The sequence below is a fragment of the Schistocerca gregaria genome, chromosome X (assembly GCF_023897955.1).
Source record: "Schistocerca gregaria isolate iqSchGreg1 chromosome X, iqSchGreg1.2, whole genome shotgun sequence".
NCBI lineage: Eukaryota > Metazoa > Arthropoda > Insecta > Orthoptera > Acrididae > Schistocerca > Schistocerca gregaria.
The window spans coordinates 168,384,858-168,404,117 of NC_064931.1; the positions used below are offsets into that span (position 1 = coordinate 168,384,858).

General features: G+C 50.0%; 1 protein-coding gene across 1 annotated transcript in view; it reads right to left on the minus strand.

The window, feature by feature from the left end:
• LOC126298982 (lysosomal acid phosphatase-like) overlaps positions 1-19,260 on the minus strand; it is a 725,001-nt gene that overhangs the window by 359,341 nt on the left and 346,400 nt on the right. The gene's annotated exons all lie outside the window — the stretch shown is intronic.

Consider the following 19,260-nt stretch of genomic DNA (forward strand, 5'->3'; position numbering starts at 1 on the left):
CACTGCCTGCTGTTGCCACGTCAGTTGACGGTCCATAATGACCCCCAGGTAGGTGGCGGCGTCGGTCCACTCAGTGTCCACACCAAACAGGCGGATCGGCTGGACTTGTGGCGAGCGTCGTCTGGTGAAAATGACGGCCTGGCTCTTGAGGGCATTAAAGGAGACACGCCATCTCGTCGCCCACGTCTAGAGGTCAGAGCAGGCATCCTGCAACCGACGGTGGAGAGCTGCTCGCCAGCGGCTACGTGTGTAGAGAAGGGTGTCGTCAGCGTACAGGGCCCTCTCGACGCGGGGAGACCGATGGAGGTCCAACGTGTAGATGGAATACAACGTGGGGCCCAGGACAGAGCCCTGCGGAACGCCAGCCGTTATCAGCCGAGTCGAGGACAGGGCGTCGCCTATCTGCACCTGAAAGCGGCGTCCCTGCAAGTACGAGGCGAGGAGATAGACGATCTTCTTCAGGAAGCCCAAGTCCTTGAGTTTATACAGCAGCCCGCAATGCCACACACTATCAAACGCCTTCGAGACATCCAAGAAGATGGCGCCGCAGAACTCCCTACTGTTGAAGGCGAGGGTAATTTCCTCCACCACACGGATCAACTGGAGGCAGGTGGAATGCCCCTTCCGAAAGCCAAACTGTTCAGGCGGCAGAATGCGTCTGTGGTCCAGGAAGTCCCGTAAGTGGTGCAGCAGAAGCCTCTCGAAGACTTTGCTGAGGTGAGGCAGCAGACTGATAGGCCTGTAGTTGCGAGGATCCTGACGGGGTTTAACCGGTTTAGGAACAGCCACAACAATCGCACCCCGCCAAGCTGTTGGGTAAATGGACGTCCGGATGATGCTGTTCAAAATAGTGGCCAGGATCACGAAAGCGATGTGCGGCAATTCCTTCAGGACCCTCACAGGAACGTCGTCAGCGCCCGGCGCCTTGGTCACTATAAGGCAGCAACGGTGGACTTGATTTCCGCCGGAGTGATGGGAACGAACAGATAGTCCTCCTCGCCAGTGTCTTCCGCCAAGTACGTGGCCATAGCCCCCACCACGTGGTGAACATGCTGCAGATCGATGGGGTCTCCATTGGGGCGAAAGTTCGCCTCAAAGACGTCGGCCAACGCGTTGGCTTTGTCCAAAGGCGCATAATCGACGCCGGCAGGAACGTCCAGAGGAGGAACGGAGGCCTTCCGTTTGGTGAAAAACCTCACAGCGTCCCAGGAGTGGGCATCCGGTGTAAAGGAGGATAGCTGCGACGCCCATTGACGATTCTTAAGTTCAATGATGGCGGACTTGATGGTCCGGCGGAGAAAGTTGACATGCCGCTTCAGGTGAGGATCCTTTGTAAGCCGCCAGTCCTTGAACAGCCGATTTCGCTCACGGATGAGATCGCAAATGTCCGACGGAAGACCAGGCCGCGGCTGTGGAGATCGTCGAGGGCGCGGCGTGGAAGAATCCAAAGCATTCCCCACAGCGGCGGTGAATTCATCAACCGCCCAGTCCACGTCGCGAGCGTCATCCTCAGGGTGAAGATGAACAGAATTCGTGAGGCGGGCATGGAAACGGTCCCAGTCCGTCCTCTTGAGGTCCCGACGAACAGGCTGTGACGATGGGGTGACAGCAAGCCTGAAGAGGACAGGGACGTGATCGGAATTTAGCGCATAGATTGACTCCGTCGTGAGAAACTGCCGCAGCCCTTTGGTGATTGCAAAGTCCAGGACATCCGGAGCACCCCTGGATGGAAAACAGGTGGGTGTGTCGGGCCCACAGGCATAGGCGTCCACCTGGTCCAGGACGCGAAGAAGTCGCCGGCCATTGTGTCTCGTGGTCATAAAGTTCCACGCGGCGTGCTTTGCATTGAGATCGCCTGCGACGAAGAGCCTGCCACGAACTTGGAGCAGCGCTCGGGCTTCATCCATGATGAGAGGTCCACGTGGCGGACGATAGTCCGCGATGAAAGTCACGAGGCCGGCAGAGGTCTCAACCGCGACCGCCGTCGTCTCAAAGGTGTGGAGCGGCGGCGTGGGTGCAGCATAGTGACGAATACTGGCCTTGACGTAGATGGCAGTGCCGCCCCCGGCCGTCAGTCGGTCAGTACGGTAGCACCGATAGTTAGCAATGTTGGCCCGGAGTGCAGGCTTCAGATGGGTCTCCGTGACAAGGCAGAGATACACGTCATGGTCAAGAAGGAACTGCCGCAGGTCCAGGAGGTCGTAGTAGAGGCCGTTGGCATTGTAAGTAACAATGCAGAGATCCTGCAGGCGCCTAATTCTGGCCATGCTGGCTAGAGGGTGCCTCGTTGGTGGCACGTAGTGCTCCTCGAACGGTCGCCTCGACCGCGGCTGCAATAGTAGCTGGGAGTGCGTGAATGGCCTTGGTCATCTCCGCAAGAGGAGCAAGCATCGTGTGAAGAAGAGTCTTCACGTCACATTCGGCATCGTGGGGTTGACTCCCGGAGGGGTGCTGACGTCCAGCAACCGGAAGAGCCTGGTCAGTTGGAAAATTTCATGATGGCGGTCCGTGTCGGGCAGCACGACGACCCGCAAACCCGACTTCTTGTTCGTGCCAGGAATCTTGTGGTAGTCCACGAAGGTGGCCACGAAACCGAGCTCTTCAAGCGACTCCTTCACATAGTCATTTTGAAGGGAGTTTAGAATCCCTCGAATGACAACTGTCAGAACCGGTGGGCGCACCATCGGGAAAGTATAACAGGCGATGCCCTGGGAGCCAACCATATCCATGACTTTCATATAGTCGTCCGTGTGAGTCAGCGTCAGCTTCAGCTTATCCCCGCCGGCCTGCCTAGCGGTGAACGGCTGTTTGCAGTGCTGCTTAAGCCACTCGTACAACGTGCGATAATCTGCAGGATACTGTAAGACGATGGGCGGTATCCTCTGTTGTGGCGGCGGTGCAGGGCGTTGCTGCTGTGGCGGTGGCTCCGGCGGCGCTGCCGCACCCGTCCCCTCGTCGCCTTCTTCCATAGCCTCAAAACGATTTTGCAGGGCGATCGCGTCATCAGAAACTTCCTGTCGATTTCGCGCCACTTTCTTTTTGGGAGGGCGGACAAACCCTTCCTCGTAGATTTGCGATGTTGAAGGACGTTGGCGTCCTTTTCCTCTCAGGCGTCTGTCACTCCGACAGAGGTTGGAAATAAACTGCTGTTCAGCGTCGTCCTCGACCGACGCGTCCGTGGAATATTCTGCTGCGAAGTCCAGTTCACCTGCCGTGATCGTCAATAGATCGTTACCCGTCCTCCTTTGCCTGGTCGTCACCGGTGGAGTGACTGATGGGGCCGGCGGTGGGACATGCCCCACCGCACGGCGGTCAGTCCCCTCCTGAGTGCAGCTAACCTGGTCTGTACGCGTGGACATCCCCGTAGCGACTGGGGCCCAGCGTGGCGCAGACGGTGGAGGCAGCACCTGCAGCGGCTCCAGTCCACGTCTTCGAACTACTGCGAGTGAGGCAAGGTAGCATTTACCCGAAGGCATTTACTACTGCTTCGATGGGTAGGAAGGAGATAGGCTTCAGGAGTTGTGTGTCTTCGTTATTTGTGGGATAGTTCATTGCATCCTGGGTTTCTGGTTTGTTTAGCCGCGCTTCAGGCTAAGTGCTGGTTACCTGTTTAACAGCGCAACAGGGTTTTTATACACATCTCTGTCATCCGATGGAGCTCCGAGCGCCCGCAGGAGGGGATTAGCAGAGGCGGCGACATGGTGATAAATCTTGCGCGCTGTTGCTTGAAATCTGGCGAGGACCTCGAGTTCTGACGCCGCGTCATGGAGGTACCGTGATGGGAACTGCGGGTGCACATGAAAAATCTTTCAGAGCGCTTTATTTTGGAGCGGCGCGGACGGCGGAGGGAGCACCTGCCGCGGCACGCTCACTCGCAAATTCACAGAGCTTCATGCTCTGGTGTGTCGTAGGGTGAGCGGATCACGCCTTTCCTACTTCTATCTTGGGTTGATGGTTGTTTTCCTCTTTTTCTGGATCTTCGTCTCGGTTGCGTTGTTTCTTTTCTTTCTTCTAGCTCGTGTTGCGGCGTATATTTACGCCAGCAACAGATCTGGCCACCTTGTGGTCGGGAGCCAGTGCACCTGGTTGCCCAGGTTGCGGACGGGGTCGTTCTCCGAAGTCCTCGCGGTCGCATAAAATCGATGCGCCGCTTGCCAGAATCGGTGTTTGAGCAGCGGTACTCCGGCTATTCTGTGGAGTTCTCCGGTGCTGAAATCTCGTGGGATGTGAAGCGCTAACCTAAGCGCCTTTTTCTGGACCGTCTGCAGCTTGGCGATTGACGAGTCGGCCGTGTTGCCCCACACCACAGCAGCGTATTCTAACAATGGCCTGATCAATGTTAGGTACAGTGTAACACCGCAGTGTGGGGGCAGGGTCGTCGCTGGGTTCAGTAAGGGGTATAGCAAGCGCAATCTGCCAAGCGCTTTACCCCTTACTTCCTTGATGTGCGCCTTCCACGTTAGGCGCCGGTCCAGTGTGACGCCTAGGTAGCGTCCGGTGTTCGACCATGGGATGGGGCCTCCCATGATGTTGAGGGGCTGGAGGTCGGCCGGAATTTTCTTCCTGGTGAAGATCACCGCCTGACTTTTGGCTGCATTGAACTTTAGCCGCCATTTGGTGGCCCAGGCTCCAAGCACATCGCAAGCCGATTGCAGGCGGTGACGCATCATCCTGGCGTTGATGCTCTTGTTATAGAGCGCGGTGTCGCCTGCGTAGAGCGCGACATGCACGCCCTGCCTCTTCGGGACGTCGGCGGTGTAGAGTGAGTAGAGCAAGGGGCCGATGACGGACCCTTGCGGTACTCCGGCTGCAATGGGACGCGCTGTCGATGTCCCGTCGTCGGTGCGCACGTGGAAGGTGCGCCCAGTCAAATAGGATTTGATCAGGCGGGCGTGCGACACCGGTAGGCCCTGTGTAAGCAGTTTATACACATGGCCGTCGTGCCACACGCTGTCAAAGGCTCTGGAAACGTCCAGGAGTACCGCCCCAAGGTACTCGCGACGCTCCAGCGCCTCCATCGCCTGCTCGACCAGTCGAAGCAGCTGCTGCTGAGTGGAGTGGCCCCTCCTGAACCCGAATTGTTCGTTAGGGAGCAGGCCTTCCTCCCCGACGTGCCGCCACAGCCTCTTGACGTAGAGCCGTTCGAAGACCTTCGAGACTGCGGGCAACAGGCTGATAGGTCTGTGGTTTTGCGGCAGCCGCAGGTCTTTTCCGGCCTTGGGGACCGCTACAACTTCCGCATGTTTCCATGCAGTTGGGAAGCTGCAGGTCCCGAGCACGGAGTTGCAAATCCTCGTGAGTTGCCGCACAGCGGCTGGCGGCAGCATCTTCAGAAGCTCGCTGCTGATGTTGTTGCACCCTCCCGCCTTCCTCTACCAGGCGGACGTGCTCTTCGTCCACGACGTCCTCCACTGGCGTGAAATTGGCGGCGAAGGCGTCGGCTAGCGCGCCAGCTTTGGCGTCAGGCTCTGTGATGGCGATGCCTCCGACTTGGAGCGGTGGGACTCGTTGGCGTTGTTGCAGGAAACTCTTGGTCACCCTCCAGGCCGTTCCATCCTCTATCCTGAGAGTGGCAATTCTGCCGGCCCAGTCGCGATTGCGGTGGTTTTCAATAGCGTATTTGATCTCGCGACGCATTCCGTTGATGGTGGCCTTCGTTGCCGGCTGTCGCGTGATCTGCCACTCTCGGAACAGAAGGTTCTTCTCCCGGATGGCCTGGAGGATGTCTGGTGGGAGCTGCTTGGAGTGTTCCCGTGGACGTCTGCGTTGGCGTGGCGTGGCGTGGCGTGGCGTGGCGTGGCGTGGCGTGGCCGCTGCGGCCGCTTCGTGCGTCAGACGCGTGAATGCTGTAAGGGCGGCATCGGCGCCCTCGTTTTCTGGGTCAGGCATGGCGGCGACCGTCTCTTCTAGGTGGTCCCGGAAGTGGTCCCAGTCGACGTTACGGTACTGCTTGCGGCCCTCCGGTGGTTCGACCCCGTCGGTGGCGAGGTCGAATACCACAGGAAGGTGGTCAGACGATAGTGCCACCCGCGTGGTAGCGACAGCGTCGTGTGCGGCACCCTTGATGATAGCGACGTCCAAGACGTCGGCGCGGCCGCGTTGGGGATAGTGTGTGGGGTCAAAAGGCCCCACTACTATCGCGTCGTGTTGCTGGGCCGCTCGCAGTAGCCTCCTCCCGCTAGTGGTCGTCATCCGGGAGTTCCACTCCGGGTGTTTGGCGTTGAAGTCGCCGCCGATGAACAGGTTGCCACGCATCGACAACAGCGAGTATGACCCGCCGAGGTGTTGACCACAACACCAGTCGCCTCCACTGTGGTCAGTTCGGAAAGTTGGAACGGGTGGTGCCGCAGCGATGTTTTCACATACACCGCCGTTCCGCCGCCCGCCGTCTCTCGGTCCGTGCGGTAGCACCGGAAGTTCGGCGCCCGCACTGGTTTCAGCCAGGTTTCGGTGACGAAGCACACGTCCACGGCCTCGTCACGTAAAAACTGCCGAAACTCCCCTGCATGGTTACGGATGCTGTTTGCATTCCAGACGCAAACGGTGAGCCTCAGTATTGGCGTATTAGCCATGATGTGGGGCGGGGGCTGCACGTGTGGTGGCGGCCTGGCTGGCCGTAGTCAGGGCAGATACAATCATCTGCGGAAGCTGCAGTATGAGCTGCTTGAATTCACGCAGCTCTGCAGCTTCACTGGGCGCAGCTGGCGTCTCTGCCGTCTGCGTCGGTGGAGGCAGGACTTGCTCGGCGGGCGTCGAAGCGGTGGGGGCGTTGTTTGGCCGCCCTCTGCGTCTGCCACACCGGTTTTCTGCCCTGGCTAGCGTGGACTCTGCGGCTGGCGGTGCGCCGGTCAGCGGTGGCTGCTCTCTTCGCCGTCCGCGTCCCTGGCCCTCGGATGCTGCGCCCGCAGGCGCTGGCTGCTCTCTCCGCCGTCCGCTCCCATGGACGTCCGCGGGGTGGGCGGGTGGTCTCTGGGCCGGTCTCGTCATCAGTGCCGCAGATGCAGCCGCTTGCACAGGCCTGGAAGGCGCAGGTCGCCCCCTGGCCGCTGCTCTCTTGAAGGCCTTGCAGCCTCTGTAGTTGGCTCCTGCCGCGGCTCCAGTCCACGTCTTCGAACTACTGCAAGTGAGGCAATGTAGCTTTTACCCGAAGGCATTTACTACGGCTTCGATGGGTAGGAAGTAGATAGGCTTCAGGAGTTGAGTGTGTCTTCGTTATGTGTGGGATAGGTCATTGCATCCTGGGTTTCTGGTTTGTTTAGCCGCGCTTCAGGCTAAGTGCTTGTTACCTGTTTAACAGCGCAACAGGGTTTTTATACACATCTCTGTCATCCGATGGAGCTCCGAGCGCCCGCAAGAGGGGATTAGCAGAGGCGGCGACCTGGTGATAAATCATGATTGCTGTTGCTTGAAATCTGGCGAGGACCTCGAGTTCCGACGCCGCGTCATGGAGGTACCGTGATGGGAACTGCGAGTGCACATGAAAAATCCTTCGGAGCGCTTTATTTTGGAGCGGCGATCAATAATCTGCTTGAGGCGATGAAGTAGCAGCCGTTCAAAGATCTTGCTTAACTGCGGCAGGAGGCTGATCGGCCGGTAATGAAGTGGATTTTTCCTGTTACGTCCCGGCTTGGGGACAGCCACAATGATAGCGTGCTTCCACGCCGCAGGATAAATCTGCAGTTGAAGAATAAGGTTGAAGAGCAGCGCGAGATAGGTAAATGCTGCATGAGGGAGTTCCTTAAGCGCCCTTCCTGGTATGTCGTCCGCTCCCGGGGCTTTGTTGGTACCCAAGGCTCTTATACAGGAAGAGACTTCGTCCGTGGTAATAAGTGGAAGTCGGTCATCTGCGTCCTCTGCAGTAAGATATGCCGCAAGGCTGCCTTCGACGTGTCGCACATGCTGGGCGTCAATGGGATCCGCTACCGGAAGGAAGTTCTCCTGAAAAACGTCGGCGAGGGCGTTGGCCTTATCTGACGGTGTTTATGCCATTCCAGCTGCAGCGTCCAAAGGTGGAATAGTGGCCCTCCTCTTGGTGAAAAACCGCAACGTGTCCCATGCATCAGGATCAGGAGTGAACGATTCGAGCTTCTGCGCCCATTGGCTATTCTGGTACTCAATAGTGGCGGCCTTGATGTCCCGGCAGAACTGATTGATCCTTCGCTTGAGCTCCACATTGCGAGTTAGGCGCCATTCCTTGAGTAGGCGGTTCCGGGCTTTGATGAGGTCGAGGATATCGGCAGACAGTCCTGGGCGTGGGCGAGAGGGGCCGCGTGATAGCGGAGTTGACGAGTGCAGAGCAGCTGCGACGGCATCAGTAAAAACTGCCATGCCAGCATCGACTGCGGGAGGATCCGCGTCGAGATGGGGTGCCAGCATGGCCGTGATGTCGGTGCGATATGCTTCCCAGTCCGTGCGGCGGAGGTTGTACTTCCGTGGTCTGGCGGCAGCGCCGACCGCTAAGTCGAACAGGACAGGCAGGTGGTTGGAGTTTAACTCGTGAATGACGTCAGCCATCAGAAACTGGTGCAATCCCTTCGTGATGGCGATGTCTAGGATGTCCGGCGTGCCTCTGGAGGGATAGCACGTCGGCTCCTCAGGGCCACAGGCGTAGGCATTTGCACGTTCAAGGACCTGGAGAAGTCGTCTGCCGCTGTAGGTGGTGTGGAGAGAATTCCACGCCGCATGCTTAGCATTTAAGTCCCCAGCAAGGAAGAGCTTGCCAGGGAGCCGGAGCAGCACTGCGGCATCGTCAGCGTCCAGATGATATTTCGGCGGACGATAAACGCAGATGAAGGTGATGAGCCCCGCCGACGTCTCAACTGCGACAGCCGTGGCTTCCATCTGCCGAAGGGCTGGAAGAGGGACAGCGTAATGCTGTATGGAACGTTTGATATAGATGGCCGTGCCGCCCCCTCGCGTCAGGCGATCAGTACGATGACAGCTGTAGTTGGAGATGTTTGCCCTCAGAGCAGGTTTCAGGTGCGTCTCGGTGATCATCATGATGTCAAGCACTTTCTTGTGGACCATAACATCGAGTTCTTGGAGATCGTGAGACAGCCCATCAGCATTGTAAGTGACAATGCGAAGATCTTCAAAACGACGCGCTCTATTCATGTTGATGTGTGGTAGAGCCGCTCGCTGGTCGAAGGACACTTCGAATCGTGGCCTCCACAGTTGCTGCAAGAGTCGTGGGGAGAGCCTGGATAGCTCTACTCATCTCGGATACTGCAGTCATCACGGTTTTGAGCAGGTCAACAAGATCAGTGGTATCAGCTGGAGACGTTCGACGGTGCTGGCGGTCAGGCACAGTAGAGGGCCATCTGGGAGCAGTCGGGAAAGCAGCTGTATCAGCCACAAAACCGTCCTGAGGCGACGCTGAAGGGGCAGCGTCGTGCCGAATGACGTAGGGAGTCGAACGGCGTTGCTGGGGAGCCGCATTGCGACTCTGCAGCGGCGGCACTTGTTCCTTTGGAAACACTGCAGCGCCGCGAGAGCTTGCTGGGATACCACGGACGACGTTGGTCCTCCTATTCCTCTCCTTGGCAGTAAGCGGAGGGAACCCGCGTTGCCGACGACTAGCTTCCTTGTGCTTGGGGCACGATCGGAAGTTAGCTGTATGATTTCCTCCGCAGAGACCAAACTTAGCTGGGTCTTGTTTCGGCACAGGGCACAGTCGGCTGTCATGAGGCCCGCCACATTTGACACACACAAAGGGCATGGTGCAGTGTCGAGCCACATGATTGAACCCTTGACATCTGAAGCACTGCGTAACACCACGAGATTTTCGTAGTGATTCTACAGTGATAGACAAGGCACAGAGTCGGGTCACGTTGAAGATCTTCCGATTATCAGGCGTGTCTGGCAGGATGACGACGCGAAGTCCAGATCTCTTGTTCGTGCCAGGCATCTTGTGGTAGTCCACGATGGAAGCATGGAAGCCAAGTTCCGCCAATTCGTCCTTGACATCTTCATTGGAGAGAGACTGCACAACTCCACGCAGGACGATCTTCAGCGTCGGTGGCCGCACCATAGGGAAGGTGTAACTTGGTATCCCGCGCGCCCCAGCCATGTCCATGACCGTCATATAGTCGTCAGTAGTGGCAACAGAAAGTTTTAACTTGTCGCCGCCAGCCTGTTTTGCCGTAAAAGGTTGTTTCAAATTACTCTTCAGCCAGTCGTACAGTTCCTTGTAAGAGTTAGGTTACTGCAAAACGATCGGCGGTATCCTCGTAGACTGTTGTTGCTGCTGCTGCAGTGGCTGTTGTTGTTGTTGTTGTTGTTGTTGTTGTTGTTGTTGCGGTTGCTGCTGTGCGGCATCGTCCGCGGCCGCCGTCCCGCCATCTTGGATGACGTCATAACGGTTGCTTAGCGGTAGTGAAGTGGTTGCCTCTGGCTGCTGCTTCTTGGCTTGTTTTTTCCGCGGTGGTCTGACGAAACCGTCGTCCGTGGCTGCTGCAGGCTGAGTTGCAGGTCCTGGGTCGCTTCGTTTTCGGCGGTACTGCGTGGCAGACGCAGTAGAATGCCCAGTAGTATCATCTTCAGTCGAAACATCTGTCGAATAATCCATATCATAGTCCAAGTTCCTCGCCGTGGCCGTCAGCAGATCATTACCCCTCCTCCTTTGCCTGGTCGTCGTAAGTGGAGTGACTGACGGGGCCGGCGGCGGGGCAAGCCCCACCGCGCGGCGGTCAGTCCCCTCCGGAGCGCAGCTAACGTGGTCTGTACGCGTCGACATCCCCGTAGCGACGCCTGCCGCGGCGCGGACGGCGGAAGAAGCGCCTGCCGCGGCGCGGACGGCGGAGGGAGCGCCAGGCGCCAACCAGACACACCCTCTCGGGAATGGACCAATCACAGAGCAGAGGACTCGGCGCGGACCGCATATCGAACGCCTAACACCTAGGCATAAATACTGGACCCGTTCCAAACAGGGACAAGTCCCAGGAAGCACCTGAGGAAGACAGTGAGGCACACTGTCGAAATATTGTGCAAGTTTGACACGAACATCTGGCAGAACACCCGACTACTCCAGAATGTCGGGTTTATTAGTGATTGGGAGCTCTGTTAGGCGGGTGATGGAGCCACTTAGGGAAATAGCGGAAAGGTTGGGGAAGAAGGCCATTGTTCACTCTGCTTGCCAGAGGGTTTCATCCGAGATGTGGACGGGACCCTGCCGGCGGCGATAGAGAGCACTGGGTGCACCAGACTGCAAATTAATTGCTGCTCATGTCGGCACCAATGACTCCTGCCATCTGGGTTCAGAGGTCATCCTCAGTTCATACATACGGTTGGCGGAGTTGGTGAAGGCGGAAAGCCTCACTCATGGGGTGGAATCTGAGCAATTTGTAGCATCGTTCCCAGAACCGATCGTGGTCCTCTGGTTTGGAATCGAGTGGAAGGCTTAAACCAGAGGCTCAGATGATTATGCGGAGATCTTCGGTGCAAATTTCTCGATCTCCGCTATCGGGTGGAGAAAGTAGGATCCCCCTGAATAGGTCAGGCCGGCACTATTCGCAGGAAGCGGATACAAGTGTAGCGTGGTACGTGTGGAGTGCACATGGGTTTTTTTAGGTTAGAGAATTACCTCCCTAGGCCCGACAAGGCGCCTCCTGAGACGGGACAAGGTAGTAGTAGGCAAAACGCAACAGAGAATAACAATATTAATGTGGTAATAGTAAACTGCAGGAGCGTCTATAGAAAGGTCCCAGAACTGCTCTGATTAATAAACGGTCACAACGCCCACATAGTGCCACGAACGGAAACTTGGCTGAAACCAAATGTAAACAATAATGAAATTCTAAACTCAGATTGGAATGTATACTGCAGAGACAGGCTGGACAGTGAAGGGAGAGGCGTGTTTATAGCAATAAAACGTGCAATAGTATCGAAGGAAATTGACGGAGATCCGAAATGTGAAATAATTTGGGTGAAGGTCACGGTTAAAGCAGTCTCCAACATGGTAATTGGATATCTCTATAGGCCCACTGACTCAGCAGCTGTTGTGGCAGAGCACCTGAAGCAAAATTTGGAAAATATTTCGAGTAGATTTCCCAATCATGTTATAGTTCTGAGCGGAGATTTTAATTTGCCGGATATAGACTGGGAGACTCAAATGTTTATAACAGATGGGAGGAACAAAGAATCCAGTGAAATTTTTTGAAGTGCTTTATCTGAAAACTACCTTAAGCAGCTAAACAGAGAACCGACTCGTGGCGATAACATATTAGACCTTGTGGTGACAAACAGCCCTGAACTATTTGAAACAGTTAACGCAGAACGAGGAATAAGCGATCATAAAGCGGTTACTGCATCAATGATTTCAGCCGTAAATAGAAATATTGAAAAAGGTAGGAAGAATTTTCTATTTAGCAAAAGTGACAAAAAGCAGATTTCACAGTACTTGACGGCTCAACACAAGTTTTATCTCAAGTGTTGAGGATCAGTGGACAAAGTTCATAACCATCGTACAATATGTGTTAGATGAGTATGTGCCAAGCAATATCGCAAGAGATAGAAAAGAGCCACAGTGGTACAACAACCGAGTTAGAAAACTGCAACGGAAGCAAAGGGAACTTCATAGCAAACATAAACATAGCCAAAGCCTTGCAGACAAACAAAAACTATAAGAAGCGAAATGTAGTGTGAGGAGGGCTATGCGAGAAGCGTTCAGTGAATTCGAAAGTAAAGTTCTATGTACTGACTTGGCGGATAATAATAAGAAAATTTGGTCTTATGTCAAAGCGGTAGGTGGATCAAAACAAAATACCCAGACACTCTGTGACCAAAATGGTACTGAAACAGAGGATGACAGACAAAAGGAAGATATACTAAATTGATAAATATAGATTATGAACAGAAGTCCGTTGCAAAGGCAGAATACTCAAAATTTCTGGGTGTGTGCATGGATGAGAAATTGAATTGGAAGAAACAGGTTGATGATCTGCTGAAACGGTTAGGTTCAGCTAATTATGATATTAGGGTTATTGCAAATTTTGATGATAAACGTATCAGTAAATTAGCCTAATATGCCTATTTTCATTCACTGCTTTCATATGGCATCATATTTTGGGGCAATTCGTCACTAAGGGAGAAAGTATACTTCGCACAAAAGCGTCTAATCAGAATAAAAGCTGGAGCCCATCCAAAACTACCTTGCAGGTATTCATTTAAGCAACTGGGGTTATTCACAGTACCTTCACAATACATATATTCACTTATGAAATTTGTCATTAATAACCCATCCCAATTCAAAAATAAGAGCGAAGTGCATACTTGCAACACTAGAAGAAAGGATGATCTTCATTATTCTGGATTAAATTTCACTTTGGCACAAAAAGTGGTGAATTAAACTGCCACAAAACTTTAGTCTTTTGCCAAATAGTATTAAAAGTCTGACCGATAGCCAACGAACATTTACGAAATGTCGTATTCGTGATCTGTGGAACAAGGTTAATGTATGTATGCATGTGTTCTCGCTGTCTGGTTTCGCGCTGGTGCACTGGCCGATTTGGCGTCTAAGAGCTAGGCGCTAACGGTCAACATACCAGAAGCTACCGCCGCACGTGCGTACAATCGCTTTCTTAGTGTTTATTTCACACTGAGTACTAGAGTTTCACCTGAGTGCCACGTATCGAAGATTTGCTGTGGCGGTTGTCTTCATTCAGGGTGCAGCGGGTGTGTGCTTACTGTTCAAAATCCGACGCTGTAGCAGAAGATCTCCATTTTTACGACTCGGGCGTCATTATTACCCGTCGCACACGGATCTTCAGCGGAGAGAAACCCTGGCCAACAGCATCCGTCGATGAGGTAAGTACCAGCTCGAACAACTATAGTTCACTTGTCTATGTCTCAAGCGTTGTGAGCCACGATGCTCAGAAGTTATTTCGTTGCACACGCATGTTCATGTCACCACACTTCAGCGTCCACTTGTTGAAAGGCACATATAGCCGTCCAAAATATTGTATAAATTGCTGGTCTTTGAAGTTCATTTCTTCATATGGCGTTTGGTTTCCAATGAAAATTCATGCAAGTATTGAGTTACAACAATATACATAACACGATAGCTTATACCTATGGCTAACATTCCATCCATCGCTTATATTACAAACACAATTTTTTTAATTTTTAAAACGTCATGAAATTTTCATTAACTGGTTTCTGTTACTACAGTTTGGTTGTTAGTTTCAACTTCTCTTCGTTCACATCACATTTACAAAGTGATTACATATCATATTATTATGACAAAATACAAGCATATGATACATTTATCTTTCATTGTAGATACACTTTTATCACTTATGGGAGCTCATTCCTTTCAAAGGTATAAGAGGGAGAAAAAATTGGAAATAGAACTAAAACTTTGCACACCACTGGCCTAACTACACTTGGCGCCCTCTCCTTTGTCTGGGAGGGAAGAAGGGAAATACTCATATACTGGCTCAAGAATTTATGAGGAAATGCTAATCGAACAATGATGGACTAGTTGCCAAGGAACGTTTGATTCATTGAAACAATATGCACCGACTAATCACCCAAGTAGTATCATGTTGTTTCTACATGTGTTAGTGCTGTTTACTTCAATTCACGTGTAGCTTAGGGTGAAACATGACGTTTTTACGATCGTAGACTTGTCTTTCTCAACTACCTTGAAATGTCAGTATTCAAGCTTAACTGGTTTTGTAAAATCTCATCCTTAAATGTTTGTGTGCTCTGCATCGAATAGGAACTGATAAGTGTCATGGAGACACACTGAAACGATGCATATTTCATTTTTCATTTGCCTTATGACCTTTGTATAAATATCCATATAACTAAATTGTTTACTCCACGTGCGGCGCGTTTCTTCTTTTGGTACCGTACCTGCTACTCTTGACGTTAATTCCCTTCTTCTGCGATGTGATAATACATTGGTCACTGAAAGAAAAACCTTAAAACTAACTTAAAACTAATTGCATTACGTAGCTCGATGGCCACTGATACGTTTGGTCATTGCATGCGTCCGTAAAAATTTTCCATATTTCGTTTAAATTCATAGACATTTGTTTATTCTGTTACCCATTATGATCATTTACTCTGCGAAGAAAATTGTCATCTCTCACGGTATTTTGTCGTTAGCCTTTAGCTTACACGTCTCGTGTAGTTCTTCATAATACTTACTTTTAGTTGTAAATATGTTGTATATAAATTAGTATTAAATTAAGTCCCTGTGTACAACATATACATAGGTTCCTTAGTCCTTAGATAGTTGTAGTATTTGCGTAGTATTTCCGTTTACTTTGTATTTAAGTTAGGTACATATCGAATTCCTGTTTTGGTTGCGCCTTCTGAAAGTCTGTCGCACATGCGCACAGGTCAGTGTCTCCTCTCCTGCTACTAACGTCAGCGCGTATTGTTGAGCGCGCGACCGCTGACCCATAAGCCAATATCGTTTATACTTTCGCTTCGCATTAAGTGATGTGTTACTACTCATTGCTGTTAATTTTTATGCCTACGTGTACAGATCAAAAGAATTACTCATGCCTATACACATTACTTTATCTTAAATTCCATGAGAAAAATTACACTTAGAATTATGTACACTATGTACAATTATCTTACGATAAAAAAAATTGTTGCCACGCTTCGTCATTTCGTAAAGGCTTTTATATCATTGTGAGGGTGGAGACCCTTGTCTCTTCCTGTTTTCTCATAAACTAACCAGTACGTCCCAGGATATGGTATTTTAGAAATTACATATGGCCCTGAATAGAAAAACTGCCACTTATTCAGTTTGCCAAATTTTGTCGATTTAGGGTGCGTACCTAAGACGACTCGTTGACCTTGAAAATTTCTGTTTCAGTTTCTTGTTATAAATTTTCCTCTTGCACTCGGCCCTGTTTTGTAGTGTTACTATGGCTCGTTAGATTTTGTCTTGTGGTGTCATTTCTGTAGTGGGTACTTTTGGTGTAGGGGACTCTCACTCATTCGTAGGTTTTGACTGAAACGTCACTTCATTCGTTGTGAAATCTGTTGAAGAATGCGGAAGGTTACTGACCACTTGCATGAAAGGAGTTACGTATTCCACCCATCAGGTGTGTTTGCGAGGTGTGTATGCCCTAATAAACCGGTTAAATTCTTTAAAGACTCGTTCTATTGGGCTTGCTTCTCAGTGAAAAAGGCTTACAAACACGTCCTTTGCGCCCTGTGATATCATAAATGGTTTCCACTTTTGCCCAATGAAATATTAAGCATTGTCAGTTAGTAGTACCTTTGGTTTACCTACGTTTTTCAAACAGTCTCCCTCAGTCATTTTTAGTCGCATACATTTTGAAGCGTTACGAGGAAATGGCATATAGTGCTACTACGTATCTTACTCCTCCTTTACTTCTTAGATATGGACCAGCTATGTCCAGGGACACTACACCTAGAGATTTTTTTTTTTTTTGGAGAGTATTGGATGTAGCTCAGTGAATTTTGACACACTGGACGGTTTAGAGTTTTGACATATGGCACTCTTTCTTAATACCTGTAGGAATCGCCTTCTAAAATTTAGAAAACTAACAGATTGTTGCAATTTTTTCAGTACATTTGCCTACTCCATAATGCCCCATACTTCATTTGTGTGTCTTATAAATAATTTTCAGGAGTACACACACCACTGATCAGATTTTTCTTGATTCCCATGAAACAAAACGCCCTTGTACTCCTAATACCATTTACTTACCTTTCCACCTTCATCTTACTTAAGGTTTTGCATGACTTTACTCCATCTGCGATCTTGCTGTTGTATAATTGTCATTTGCTTCCAAAACGTATGGTAATCAGGCTGCTATGCTGTACCTTGGATTAATAACGTTCTCATATTCAAAGCCTGCTCAGTTAATTTACTAAATCTTGTGGTCCCCTGGACAAGGCAATCACGATAACATTCTGACTTCCTTTAATATAAATGATTTCAAAATTGAATTCTTGTAAATATAGACACCACCTAGCTAATCGACAGTGTAATAATTTACATGTTAAAAGAAATGACAGTGACTGGTGGTCACAATAAACTTTGGTATTCTTGCCCTACAAAAAAAATTCAAACTTTTTAAATGCTCATGTTACAGGAAAGCTTCCCAATTCTGACACAGAGTAACATCTTTCTGCTTCTGATAGCGTGCTGATAGCAAAACTGATGACCTTGGGTACTTCCTTAACTACTCCCTCTCGCATCTGGAATAAGCATGGCCCCAGCCCTTGAGATGAGGCATTTGTGCATAGACAAAAATACTTGGACAACTCACGGTAACTAAGAATGTTTGCATTGAGTAATGCCTGCTTAATTTTATTAAAGTCCTCGTGACATTTGTCATCCCATAACCAAATCCTATTTTTTCCTAACAAGCTGAGCAATGCATCACTGTTCATCAGTTGTTATGGTACGAACTTACGAAAAAACGAAACTAGTCCTGAAAAGGCCTTTAGTTGCTTTTTATTTCTTGAAGCTGGAGAATTGTGTATGGCATCAAGTTTCATCGCATCAGGGAATATAACTTGTTCTAACACAACATGTCCGAGAAATTTGACTTGCTCTTTCCCAAAACAAGACTTTTTTAAATTGGCTGTTACTCCGTAATCTGCAAATCGTTGAAGCACCTGTTCAATGAGTCTGATATGTCCTAGCCACGTGGGTGTGGCTATTAGCATGTCGTCTACATAAAGAGTGACTTTGCTAAGCAATTCTGTCCCTAAAATCTAGTCCAGTGCAAGTGTAAACACTGCTGCGCAAATGTTCAGTACAAAAGGTAGAACACGGAATTCGTAACTTCTACCATCACAAGCAAATGCTGTATACTTCCGACTTTCTTAGTGGAGCTTGATTTGCCAGTAGGACATATTGAGATCATATATACTAAAATATTTTGTATTGTCAAACTACAGAAGCTGCTTTTCCAAGTTCTCTGGACTTATGCGTACTGGTACTATGATCTTGTTGATACCTCTGGCATCGTAAACTAATCTTACAGCACCGTCTGGTTTCCTTACTGGTAATATTGGACTACAATAGGGTGAAAATGGAGGTTGTATAATTCCCAATTTACTCATACGAGTGATCTCTTCCTTACTGACTCTCGTTTTGACCATGGAATAGGATATAACGTTACACAAGATGCTGTGATTCACTCTTTTCTGCTCTATCATTTCGTAAGTAACCTCAGAGTTTGCTTCTTGTTCAGTATCAAATTTGTATGTCAAATATACAGCTGGAAATGAACATTGTACCACTACGTTTGACTATAGTTTGTTTTTGTTACTTTCATTAGTTGTCTAACATTCTGCGTGGTGTCTGTCTGTTCTAAGTCATGTCTCCCTACCGCTTTCGCGCAACGATGCTCTGAGCGTGTTTTTTGGGGAATTGACTAGTTTGAACCTGGAACCTGTTGCTGGTAAGGAGACGCCAGACCACACATGACATGTAGAATTCAGAAGAGTTCACTGAGACTAGCGATATATAACCAAATACTGAATGATTTCAGCGTCAGCTCCACTGCACTCCCTGTAAAAGAACCTTAATAATAACTAAATTTAGTGGAAGGGGTTCAAGGCTTTCCTATTTTTAGTTAGCTGGTAAAATAACGTCCAGAAAGCAGTTACGTTTACCATTGGAAATTTTGTTCTACTCACAAAACATCGTTTATAAATTGCACTGTTGATAAAAGGAAATGTTTTAATACAGGTTGGTAAAAACCGAGTTCAACAAAAATGTGAACGAATATTCCCTGAGTGAGTTTCCAAGTTCTAAAATGGATCAGAGGATGACCTATGCCATATCACATCTATAATCTAGGTTTAAATTAAGTTTCACAGAAGAGAAAACTATCAAAATGGTCTACAGTGACCCTCAATTATCTTTAATTACTTATCTAACTTGTCGTAAATTACAGTGGCTGATGTGGCTTCTCAATAATTATATAACAGAAAAACCATCACATTTCAGATTTTAACTTGCCTAGCAAATGAGAATACCATGAAATTCAGTTGACGATCGACACTAGTATTACGTAAAAAGATTAGACTTCTGCAGTTCTGAATGAAGCCTTGTGTGCTTAAAAATGCTACATCGCATGCGTTCATTACCTTGTCAGTGTTCGTCAGGGGGTGGCGGTCGGCGTAGCTCCATACAGCTCAGAAGCAACTCCCTCCTAAGTTCTCCTTCCTACAATTTACCAAAGTTGGTTTAAAAAAAATATCTGGATGTGTTTTCGTTTGACCAATCAGGGTCTCAATGTTAACCTTCAG